The following is a 13,651-nucleotide window of genomic DNA, read 5'->3' on the forward strand; positions in this document are numbered from 1 at the left end:
TTTAGATTGGTTCAACCACTGGGAAGAAAATGAATTCAATCCTGCTTACAAGTAATGGCTGCTTCACTAGAAACAAATAACATCCAACATTTAAAAATTATATATATATGTATATCTCCATCAGTTGTTTCTAACTTATATCCTCCTTAAATCCACAGGTCATTGTACTGCTTTCTCCCACTTTTAAATGGATTAAATTATATATCCAGGATGAAATGTCTATCTACCTGGAGATAGAGTGACTATAAGACTACTATTAACCACTTTAGTCACTGAGATTTTATGAGTATTTTTGCTTGCAAAATAAGCTGGGATAGGGATGGAGAAATATAAATGTGACAAATAACAATGCATCATGCAGATTTAACAATTATAAAACTGCTTTGTTGCAGATTAAAATTGTTTTATAATTATACATTCATTAGAGGACTGGGTTTAAATGTAAACAGTAGATTGAGCTTCACAAATGTAAATATTTCTTTCAAGAGATTCCAGGGTCCTATTTGGTAAATAAGCTGTAATAAATTTGTTTGGTGGTTTGGAGTTAAATAATTTTAAAATGTGATAGAGGGTTCTTCAATTTTTTTTAAAAAAAGCAATAAATAAAGAAAATGGAAATTCCCTAATTTACACAAACATTCCAATATATTTCTCTATATAAATTTTTAGATCTACTTTTAGAAATTCTGCAAAATGTTCGTTAATGAGAAAAGGTACTATAATTCAGGTAATATGTACTTTTTTATAGATTAGAACATAATGACAGAATTTATGTTTGGCATATTCCTCATTCAGCAGTAACTGAAAAACTATCAAAATTTAAAATATAATTCACTTTTTCTAGGGAGGTTTACAGCCTTATTTTTAAAATGCTGGGTAAATTTATATTGTTAACTAGAAGTAGAAATTTTAAATCTACCAATTTGTTATTTTTACTCAGATGGGTCAAATGTGATCAGAGAATTCATTATGACTCAGAAAATATAGAAATAAAAGAGTTAAGACTCCTTCAAATAGGTGACACTTTAAGCCATTGACTACTATAAATAATGTAGTGTCTAGCCAGAAATCCATCTCAGAAGAGATACTATGCATATGAAGGATATAAAAAAAACAAGAAAAATCCAGATGTGCACACTTTTGATGCAGATACTCAAACTGAATTATCCATGTAATTCCCAGACATGGAGCCCATTGCCACAATAATAAGTAGAATTGAATTAAGAAAGATGAAAAGTAGGACATTTTACCAGAATGAATCATGTCTGAGTTATTTATGCAAACTATGCCCACTTTCCCCCTTTGGCTATATAAATTCATTCCAGAAAGATAAACAAATGTGGCAAAATGTTAACAATTGGGTGACTCTTGGTAATAGGTGATCATTACAGCAATCTTTCAACATGTGCGTATGTTTGAAACTTTTCAAAATAAAATAAAAATCCTCAGAAAAAATTGAAAGTCTCAGAAACATTCAACTCAGATTTCCTTAGATGCCAAGCAAGTAATTACATCATTAAATAGGGATTCAAAAATTAATCATCACTTTAAAATAATGTCAGTCCACCAGAGATTCAATTAACTTCTGTACAAAAAGTGAAGTTATTGTAAGAACTTGCCTATTAGCATATCAAAAGTAGCACAGTCTGTTGAACTATTCAATAACTAGAACTGACATTTATTCAGCCCATGGGTGCCAGAAAGTAGGCCCTTGGCTCTAATGGGTGGGGGAGGCCATTCTGGTCCCAGAAGGAAGAATTATCAGGCCCACATATCGATAGTTCTGAGATTGAGAAACCCCATAGTAACGTATCAACTTCGTACACCTATTTAATTTAATACTCAAAACAACTCTATCATGAAACAGTTGATCTCACTTTCAGATAAGAAAACTAAGATTTGGAAAACTTAAGTAATTTGACCAGAGAGGACGGAAAAAACTAGTAAATGAAGATGCTGGTATTTGAATCTAAATCGGATTTGCTGGCTGCTGAGTTCTTTGCCACTTTACCTACTAGCCTTTAAGAAAGCCATCCTAGTAAGGTAAAGTGTGGTTATGGACCGAATTGTGTCCCCTCAAAATTCATATGTTGAAGCCCTAGACCCCAATATACCTGTATTTAAAGATAGGGCCTTTAAAGAAGTAAGTAAGGTTAAATTAAGGTCTTCAGAGTGGGACCTTAATCCAATATAACTTCTCTTACAAGAAGAGAGGGACACCAGGGGTGTGCACATACAGAGAAATGGCCAAGTGAAGGCACAGCAAGAAGACAGCTATATACAAGCCAAAGGGAGAGGCCTCAGGCGAAACCAAACCTGCAAACATCTTGATCTGGGACTTCCAGCTTCCAGGACTAAGAAAATACATTTCGGCTGTTTAATTCTCCAAGTTTGTGGTAGCCTTAGCAAACTAATACGAGTATATAAAACAATGGGACTAATTTCATAAGCTCCATGTGAAAATCATTTTATTTAATCACTTCAATGCAATTACACTGTATATAATTTTCAGACATGAGACAATTTAAGCACAGGGAAAGTTTGCTATCTCTGAGTTTGTAGTGATTGGCCACCAGAAACCCTCTGTTATCAGGTAATCAATATAAGTGTATAGAGATCAGAAAAATGAACTCTTATTTTTGGCACATAGCTGGATGTACAAAGAATGTAGAAAAGTCAGGTTAAAGTGAAGGAAAGTAGTCCATTTTCCCAGGAATTGAATCTGTTTGATTCAATTCCTTATTTGATACTGACAAAGAAAAACAGGACTATCACTAGTATCTTTATACAAGCCTATTCCAAGCCCATTCATTTGGTAAACATACGTATTTCCCAAACAGCAAGCATCAAACACAACCACCAGAGTATTCCTTCTAGAGAAAAGAAATGAAGTAACAACACCAACTATGCTAACCAAAAGAAATCTAGTCTCATACATCTGTAACACTATAGTGGTTCCAACAAGCTACTCTCTAAGAGATAGTGACATGTTCCCTAACACCACAACCAATGCCAATAAAAATCAAGTAAAATGAAAGAGAGCAAAACAAACAAACAAGAATCTTTACATATTGCCTTTTCTGGGGTTTGACTCATAACTTGGCAGTATGCTTCATTTCCTCTTTAGGACCTAAAATCTCCTTATGAGAGTTATTTGACTATCTGCCTAAGTTTCCGTGAAAAAACTGCTGTATGGTAACTGATAAATGATAAGTATAAATGAATGAATGCTGTGTTTGTTTTTCCATCAACACAAAGAGTTCAACCTACATTGGGAGTAAATGAGATGTTCTGAGCCAAAGCATTATATATTTTGGTATGGGAAACGTTCCTGATTCAGAATGAGAAAAATAAAATTGCTTATTTTTGGTTGTATCTCTATTTATATACTTATTTTCACCTTATAGGTATGTGTATATATGTACATCTATATGTGTGTGTATATACACATGCGTGCGTGTATTAGGTATGTGTGTATATGTAACATATCTGTAATATATATGCATAATATATACATACATGTATTATATATACATACATATAATACAGAGCAACAAAAAAGATTAATCTTGCGATGTAATTTGGCAGTTAGTGGAGCTGACAAAATAGACAAAATATATATGAAATATAAACATGAAATGTGATGGTGTATGTGAGAAATATTTAACACACAAATTCTTACTAAGACATGGTTGAGTTTATGGAAAAAGTAGTCAATGTTTTCTCAGAATGATAATGGTTATCCTTTTTTAAGAGAAAAATAATATGGCCCCCTATTATACATAAGACTGCCTTTGTTTGATTAAAAGAAAAATGCAAAAAATAAATGTAGGGAACCTTTCATTTTATAGGTATTCAGTAGACATACAAAAACGACACTAAAAACAGAACAGTTGTGTGGGCTGCAGTTTAGCAGGTACTTATTATATATTTATAACCTATTTTAAAGCTGCTTTCTGTAGTTAGGCCTCTATTCTGTACAACAGCGGTACTTATTGTACTGTTTCCAGCATTCCACTCAAGCACCAGGCTCCTAATTTTTATTTCATAGACTATATGTATCAGAAGAAAGGAGTTGATATTTGGCAAAAAATAAATTGAAGAAATACTCCTTTGTGGAGTTTTTCTCTTTTAGCCAAGTGGGATGCTATCCTGGTAAGGTTCCTAGTAATTATGATAAATAGAAAAAAGTGGAAATCCAGAATATGCTTTCAGCTTAACTGTTGCCTCACAGTTGCAGATACTCTATTATAATACTCTTGATTATTCATTTTTGGGGATATCGTTTATCATGCTAAACAAGTATATTCCTGGATAATACCAATCTAATTGTCTATCTGGGACTAACCTAGTTTAAATACTTAAGAACAAAATGCACCAATGACATAGTTCTCATCTTTTGTTGAGTTAAAATCTTATAGTTGGTGTTCTGGGTAAGATATTACATTGGGATAATGGCAGATTCAACATAGCTTTGCCCAGTGGGTTAGTACTTAAATAGAAATTTTACTACTAATGCCATATTTTTTTCTGATTTTTCTCGAAGATTTACTTCAAGGATGTAAATGTCGTTTTAAAATATTATATGGAACAATTTTTAATCTTGTTATTTAAAAATTATTATAAATATTTTCAAAAGAAGAACAAAGTTTAACCACCAAATTCAGTAGTTATTTTTATGAAGGAATCAAGATAAGAGTAACTTGAATATTGATTTTTTTTTATTTTAGTTATAAAGAATTTATGTATTGTTTGGAACACCTGAATGATCCAGTAAAAGTCAACCTGACCCTCACTCTACAGCTGACAGTTTGGAAACAATTTCCTAAAACTTTAAAGTTAATAACCATATCAAATAAAATATTAAATTCTATCATCTTTTGATTTTTAATATATTTTAAGACTCTCCCATTTTTCTTATTCTTGGTGTCATTGTCCCAAGTAGTCTCACCTTCCCTCACACCTGCAAAATTAGTTTAATTTTTCTCATTGTTTTTAAACTCTTCCAACCTTTTTTTTGTATCAGCCAAACTTCCTGTAGTAAACAGATAACATGTTTTTAAATGATAATTGAAAAGAATTTAATTGAAAGAAGTCAGTCTTACGTACACAAGTGGTTATATTATTTTTCTCTTAATTATTTACAGTGGTGTGGCTAAGGAACCGATGATAAAGTTCTTTCCTAGATCTGATACCAGAAGCTGGTGAAAGCTGTAGCTAAGGAAAAAGAGCCACCTACCAAAAGCAGATGACATTTGGTGGAGGAACTCAGCCACTGCTAAACCACTGTACTGGGTCATGGAGGGAAAGGGGATAAATAAATATTCTGGCCTCTTTCTCCCTCCATTATCTAATCTCCTGCCAATGCTTCCCATGGTTTAAATCCAATCTGAGGCTGGAAGGTAAAAGAGCCGGGGTGATGCAGTCCACAGAAGTCCGCCTTCTAGCATACAGAGCTTGGCAAAGAGGCAAAGATAGAATAACTAGAACTCCCTCCAGTAAATATTTCCAATATTTTTTCTATCTCGCATCTCTCTTCCCTGATCAAAACCCACCAATGACAGCCATTCCCTAGGCAGTACTGTGCAAACTATTTAGCTTGACTGAAACGTGTCTTCAGAAGAGAAGATCAGGACCCTCACTAATCCTCTATTCTGAAAGACCTTGACACTAACAATTGTCCCTGATATCTTTCTAGAAGTCTAATTTACAATAAGGTATGTAGAGAAGCCAGGAATTAAAGTAGTAGAACATGAAAACCAAAAAGGAAGTTATAAAACAAAGAAAAACAATTAGCATTCAAAAAATGAGGTGAGATTAATCAAAGGCTACAAAAGGAGTGTAGGCTGGTAAACAGATGATAAAATTAGATGATGGAAGAAAGTGATCTAACATGTCAAGAAAGTGGAAGATTCATGACAATGGTGAGTACGTGGGTGAATAACGGTTTCTAGTTTATAGAGAGTAATGGAGAAGAGTGGGTGGAGGGGAAAATGGCCATAGTATACTAATTTCCAGAGAATGACTGCTGAGTCAGTAGCTTTAGTTACAAACGCCCCATCAAAAAGAGTATGCCTGATGTAACCTTAGGGCCAAGAACATTTGTTCTTTGTCCATAATTGGGCATCCCCTTCAGTGTTAGTGTTTGCAGAAGATTTTTTTAAAATAATTATTTCCTCAGAACCATCTACAACAGGCTACAAAATATTCCATTTAACATTTGCCTACATGAACATTTTTTCCTGCCTACTCTTTAATACAACCCTGCTTAATGGAAACAGTACTACAAATAAAATTTCAGGCAAATGGATCCAAAATCCATTGTTCAAAATCAATAAAAACATTATCAAATGGTAGAAACACTAAGAATAGTCAACATCACCAAACATGATGATAAAATGTTCAAAATTTATTTTTTCCAATAAAAAATATGATCTTTCAAAAAGTTCATCCATCACTGAAACCTTGAAGAGGAGGAAAAATAAAGTTCTTCCATTCAGCATATGTCAGAGTACATAGCAGATATGAGCTGATGCTACTTGAGCGTCTATTATATGAGGCTGCCTTTGGAATACTGACACTGATCAAATGTCCAGACAAAAGTTACATGTCCTTCCTTAATGCAGTAGTTTAAATGTGGGACACTTAAATGTGAAACTTTTTGAAATAAATGTAATGTATGATGGCAAAATATAGAAATTATTTAGAGCTCTTCTTTAAATTAAAGCCATTATTAAAAGGCAGAAGGCATCCTTTGCCTACCCTTTTCTGGTATTCCTTGTCTTTTTTTGTCTACCTTGTCACCTCAAATCATATACACTCTCTACATAGATTTGGAATATTCAATTTCATATAATTTAATCCCTTCCCTTCCCTCACGTACGTATCTTTAAATTATCCATAATATAAGGTCATATATGGCCACTTTCATATTTAATACCTAAAAAGAGTATTTCTGCTAATGAATAGGAGGATTTATAAGTTTACAATGTAAATTATAGTTCATTTACTTTGACAACTAGACTGTGCCTATAAACATCGTCTCTTGATGATGACACTGCTCTTCAATCTCTGAAGTAAACAAAACAACACTGTTTCATGCACTTGGTAAAGATATATTCCAGGTGCTTGGAAACTCTCTGGACTTTTCTACTGGTGATACAAACCTTCATAGATACTTGGAAATGTATTTTCAGAGCTGACCATCAGTACTAAATATAAGTTATGACATTCTACATACATATGCATTAGGAATGTGTTTGTTAGAGCATCCTAATGAAAGCTGAAGACTTTGAAAAGCCCTTTGCCTTTAGAACAGATATCAAGTAGAGCCATTTACATGAATTTAGTATCTGGTCGTCCCATATTCCTATAATTATAAATATCCTTCTAGAATAAAAACAGAAAAGAGTGTAATATATTACAAGCATTTTCAAATGTGTTCTAGTAGTCCTAGGAATAACTAGGGATAAGTGAGCGAATTGATTGAACAGTCCTCCTCTCTCCCAGTTCCAACCTCAGTCAATTCCTTTAAGAAATGTTAAAAAATCACTGATTGATTAGAAGACCTATTTTGTGGGTAAGAACTTTGAACTATAGTGTGGCAAAGCAACTTGCCTAAATTAGAGAGTAACCTAACCAAAACTAAAGCTACTAATTCCCAATGCTGCACCATGTCATATTTGGGATGGATAACACTGTTGAAAGTGGCTGAAAACTCATATTAGGGTAATACTTTAAATTTATATTTTAAAAAGTATATGGAACGCGTGTGACATTTGCAAAATAATAACCTGTTTAAACATATACACAATTTAACGTAACATGTTCTATTCAAGGGACAAAAGTAAAAGATATGATTGACACTGAAATTCTAAAACTTTTCAGAAATGGCAGTTAATTTCAATTTATTTGACTGGTTCAGGAACATTTCTATAGTAACTGAATTTTATTTTGCTCCCTTCCATTAACTTTTATTGTATTGTAAACAGCAGCACATCAACACCGTTGGCATAAAATAGCCTGTGAAGTCAACAGTTTGTAACGGACTGTGAATGATAGGAAATTTTTTTTCAAAAGTACTAAAATGCAATATCTTACCAAGAAAGAAACACTCTAGAATATTGTAAAATTGGATGGTGGTGTTTATTAGATTCTCTCTCTTTTTTCAGTGGGCTTTGGTGGATAGTTACATTTTCTAAAGACCTAAATGCAACAGCTACTGACTTTCAGGATATATGAGCACAAAATACTCCCTTTGTCTTTTTCAGTGTGTTTTTCCCCCTCAGAACAAAACCCGTTAAATATATTTTTGCTATTTCACAAGTAGCATGCTGAGATCTGGATTCTTTTCCCAACGTTGATTAGATGATCACTGCATGGGTTATGATTTGGATTTTAAATCCAAGCACAGAACTGCCTCCTCACAACACAAACCAGATTCCCAGAGCAATAAACAAACTAAAGTGTTGGACTGTCAATACAATACTGACACTTCAATATGAGTATCTTCAGGTCTAGGAGTATAGAAACAAATGAAGAGTCATGGTCAACATAATAGCATGAAACTTTAAAGAATTTTTCCACAAAATAAAAGTTCAGTGATAAGCTATAGTTTAGAATCATACCCAATGATTACTTTTCTGAGAAATTAGCAGTTATGAGTGTATATTTTTCCAGTGTGCTGGATAAAATATGTACATGGCTGACTGATTTAACACAAGGTTAAATCATTCAGTGACTCGAAGAATATTCTGAAAAAAAAATACTAGAAGAAATAAATTTTAAAACTCAAGGTCAAGCAATGTTTTTCTTAGCTCACCCTTTTGTTATCACAGTTTACACAGTATTTTCAGTCTTTTTGTCAAAAAACTACCTCTCTATCTCAAGTTCAATGGCAACTCACAAAAAAATGAGGAAAAATAAATCTGAATTTATGTGCTTTGATACAAGCAGTCAGAATGAAATTGTGATCTAAATATAATTTTCTGGTATTTAATTTTCTTTTCATTAAATGGAAAACAAAATCTCTAAGTTAAGGAAGATATGCAGAGTTAGGGCTGAAATTTTTCTCAGAAATGTCTATAAAATGTAACCTATTTTATAAACATTTCATTAGAGAAGGCTACACTTTCAGGATGCATAAAATTAATGACAAAGGATCTTTGCTGTGTTCAAATTTCAGGAATTCTGTGACATAAATTTTCAAATAAGATTAGAAGTTTTCCCATAGGCAGGAGATAAAGTTAGTTTGGAAAAAGCAAACAGAAATATCAAAATGTCCCACTAAAGCAAGGTGTACATTTTTAAACAACATGATTGTTCTCTTCACACCTTCAAATAAACAAACACACAAAAAAATTGGATTTAATGAGATATACTCTTTTATTTACAGTAATTATGTTCTAATGGCTTAAGTTTTTATTTATTTCTCATATATTTTGCAATTTATCTGTGTCTACTATTTACATTAATCTGAAAAAATTCAAGTATGGATACACCTTTATATGTATAGGTGTGTGTTTATGCTATAACTGTTGCTATTAGAAACTATAACAAGCAGACAGAAAATCTTCAGTTAGTCATCTTTTCAAAAACAAGGGGGCCTTGTGGAGAATGGAACAGGCTTTGGAACCAGTTAGATCTGGGTTCAAATTCTAACTACGAGCTATTTGACTTTGGACAAATTATTTAATCTCTTTAAACTTATTTCCTTGTTGCAAAATGGCTTTAATGACACATCTCATAGTGTTCACTGATGGGAATGGCGAAAAAAGCATGTACTGCATCAAGCAGTTTCTTGAACACAGTAGGCTTCTAATAAAAGTATGAGTTTATAAGGGGGTGGTTCCAGTTCTTGGAACCACAGTATTAAGCTAAGAAAACTTCCACTGAAAGCCAATAATAATAATAAATCATACATGCAAAACATCTAATACAATGTCATGCTCAAGAACATATGTCTTCTTCTCTCTTATTGATTGGGTAAGTTCACAAGTACTCAACTTTAAAAGATATTAATAACTTTTGCAGTAATAATCAGGAAGAACTGAGGACTGGATAGGCAATTTGAGATTTTAATTAAGGAAATAAATCTGGTTATTACAGATTTTCAACCCCTCACAGGCTTAAATTGGAGACTAACCTGAAATTAAAACTTTGGGATTTGGCAAAAATTCTAAAGTGATCCACCTAACTGGGAGACTTAGAATTTTAGTTCTGGAATTCCCCTTTGATGCCATTTTTTCCAATACGCTTATTTCTATGGATGAGGCAACTGAGACCCAGTGAAGCTACACATACATTTCAGGGTGAAAAAGCTTTCTAACAGTGGATCCCACCCCAACCCACCCTCATCCTTAGGTTCCCCAAGCTTCTTTTAAGATGCTAAGGGTTTTCTTTCTCCAGTCTGAGAAGATCCTTTTACTCAAAGATTTGTGCTCCAACAAAGTTTTAGAACTTCTTATCCAACATCAAAGCCTAAAATTCTCTGAGGAGGATTGTGGTTTGGGAGTGGTAAGAAATCAGTCCCAAAAATATAGGCCTACAAGAAGAATATTATTATTTAGAATCATTGTGTTTAGAATATATTTAGAATCATTCTGTTTCTGTATAAAGACAGATTTAAACTTAAAAACTGAGCATTTCAATCTGGAGAACACTTTGAAATGCCAAGTTTCTCATTGGACCTATTTTATATCTCAAGGGATAGTAGGAGGAGAGAGATTCACTCATTTGCAATCTTTCTTCTAGGTAAATTATCAGGTATTCAGAAAGGCTTTTTAGGGAAATATACGATAAAGAATGTTTAACCATATCCTTAGAATTTCTTTGATGTTGACCCTTGTGTTAAATAAAGGTACCTCTCATCAAGACAGAGCTTTTCAAGAAGAATCTCTAAGTTATGCTTAGTTTGGTACTTTTTATTTCTTTAAAAAATGTATAAATATATTTGAAATTCATAAGTTATCCAAACTGTGAGTTATTTCCCCCTGGCTAAGTAGATAATAATATAAATCATTTACTTAATATTTGCAGCTCAACCACCAATATTTCTGCTGTTTTAAGTTTACAGATCTTTCCTCTTTATTCTGCTAAATAACTATTGAATGTAACACTCTATCCCCATTCCCACAGCTATAGTCACTTCAAGTGTTTTCTCCTAAAATATTTTAACAGCCTCTAAATTGGTTGCCCTTCCAGGGTCTTTCATTTTCCATGCTGTTGTCAAATCTAATAATAGCACTCTATCAACTAAATGCCATCAATGTCTCCCTATGACCTATAGGATAAATTCCAAATTACTTAACGTACAAGGCCTGTCACAATCTGGCCCCAATTTGCCCTTGTTCATCTAGTGTCATTATCTTCCTCTTACACAACTTCCAGTTTACAAATTGTGTAAACCCCATACTGTTTCAAGACTCTATTACATTTTTGCACATGCTGTTCCCTCTGTGTGATGAATCCTTCCTTCATTTCCCCATATGGAGAGCTTGTCCTACATCTTTCAGATTTTTCAAAGATCCTATCACTTCACCAAACACTTCCCTAATCCAGCCTGCATTTTGGCAATAATGTACATATACCGCTAACCCCAATCTAATTTATGTTTTTACCTTCATATCAGTCTTTTCCCCCCACTAAACTATAGGTGCTTTGAAGGCAGGGACTTATTCAGCTTTGTAACTCCAGGGCCTCACATAATACATGGCACAGAAAGAGACAACAGTAAATGTTTGTTGAATGAGTGAAGGAATGAATGGGCAGATCTAAAAAAAAAGAAATCAGAGAAATTTAAAAAATGAACAATGAAACTCTGATTTAACTGTCTCTCTCAGTTATCCAGTAGTATGCATACTATTCTACAGTATTATTATATCATATTATTATATAATTATTGGAGTAAAAACCAGTAGAATAATACACACAGGCATTAGGGAAAGATTCATGTAACTAAGATTGCACCTAAATGTTCCCAAGATAGCAAATTGACTAATTCTCTCTCTTTTTTAAAAATTTTACGATGTAGTGCTTGGACTTGTTAAGAAGGTGGGTTGGGGTAGAAGAGGTAGCAGAGAAAGATGGATGTAAATTCTCAAGCAAATTGCAAGTTACATGTCCCTCGGAGGTAATCTGATCTATCGTTTAGGGCACAGAATTCAGAACTTTCAGAAATTCTTAGGCTAGGCAAGTAATAATGCTTCATTTATGGAAATGCTGTATGGTTTAAACCACAACATGTTTGGGGGAAAAAACCTTCTAAACTGTAAAGTGATACTCATGGTTTAGTTTTTCTCCATTATTAAACTTTGACTTATTAAAAGAAAAACGTAATTCTGAAATTTTCATAAACCTTTTATACTCTCAGATTACTTTGTCATGACTGGCATATCCCATTCTTTTGATGGGCTCTGGCTCTAGTTTTAATAAAAAGAATAAATGAGAACAATACTACTAGTCTGGTTAAGAGAGAAGAAAGGTCAGTGGCCAAACTAATACAAAAGTTACTAATGTTATAATAGTCTCATATTCCACCTCCAAATATGCAAATAGAAAACCACAGCTTTTTTTATGTCTTTATGGGGACAATGCAAGGAATAAAAAAATCCTATTCCTCTTTACAGACATCACAAATGAATGACTCTTTTTTTATTGGTTGTGAAATTGGCATAAGTCAGGCTGTGTACAGTTAGTAGCTCATTGGTAACTACCAGGTAATTACTGGCTTGCATTCAGATATTGGCAGATGCCTAATAAGACACTTAGTGAATTTTTCATTAGTCTTTCTGAAAAAGCCTTCAGGAAAAAATATTTCTGAAGGCAGGAACTCTTTTACTTTCCTTTTCTCCCCCCTTGAGCCTCAAAGTATTTTAAAAAATCTGATTTTTAAATGTTAATAACATCATACCTGAATATCTTTCAGCCAAATATTTTACTCTTCAGTAAATTTAGTTTCACTTCTCCTTGCTATCTATGTCCATCTACCCAAAGTCATCACCAGTACTGTGATTGAAAGACACTTCATTTACATGCATTTAATTTTGTATTAAGTTTTCAAAGCATTAGTCATCCACATATCTGACATAATTTTAAAATAATGGGGAGGGGATGGAATCAATAGTTCCTAATAGACATTTTTAACTAGTTTTTGTTATTCAAACAAAAGGCTCAAACAAAAATAGGCAAATATTTGATGCTAGAATATATTTTAAATATTCACCTATCTAACCAAAAATTGTTTAAATTTTATTGTACAGTGAAATTTTAGCACAAAGTAGTACATTCACAACAACTTAGCATGCTAAAAATACATGCTAAAAATGGTTATGTGGGGAAAATACTGATTGCTACAATAAAACTCAATTATATCATCTACAAAAGTTGCAGAACATTTCATTATTGATTCTTCAAAGGAGATATAACTGCTGAATGCTAAGTGTAATTTTGATTTGTCAACATTGCTTTTGCTGTAATTAAAACCCTAAAGTGATCTTTAAATAACTCTTCATTCCAGTTGCATCCTATCCTGATGAGTTTCTTTATCTCTATAATTGGAATGCCAACACCTAAATAAGTGACTCATCCGACACTTGTCATACTTCAATGTTCCCACCCTTAAAAAAGCACCTCTAAAAGCTTTCTGCTGGCA

At 33.1% G+C, this 13,651-nt stretch overlaps 1 protein-coding gene across 1 annotated transcript in view; it reads right to left on the minus strand.

The window, feature by feature from the left end:
• The window catches only part of LRP1B (LDL receptor related protein 1B), a gene marked incomplete at its 5' end in the record, with an annotated part of 1,526,008 nt that overhangs the window by 212,299 nt on the left and 1,300,058 nt on the right, over nucleotides 1-13,651 (minus strand). The window lies entirely within an intron of this gene.

This window comes from Balaenoptera acutorostrata, chromosome 8 (assembly GCF_949987535.1).
Source record: "Balaenoptera acutorostrata chromosome 8, mBalAcu1.1, whole genome shotgun sequence".
Taxonomy (NCBI): domain Eukaryota; kingdom Metazoa; phylum Chordata; class Mammalia; order Artiodactyla; family Balaenopteridae; genus Balaenoptera; species Balaenoptera acutorostrata.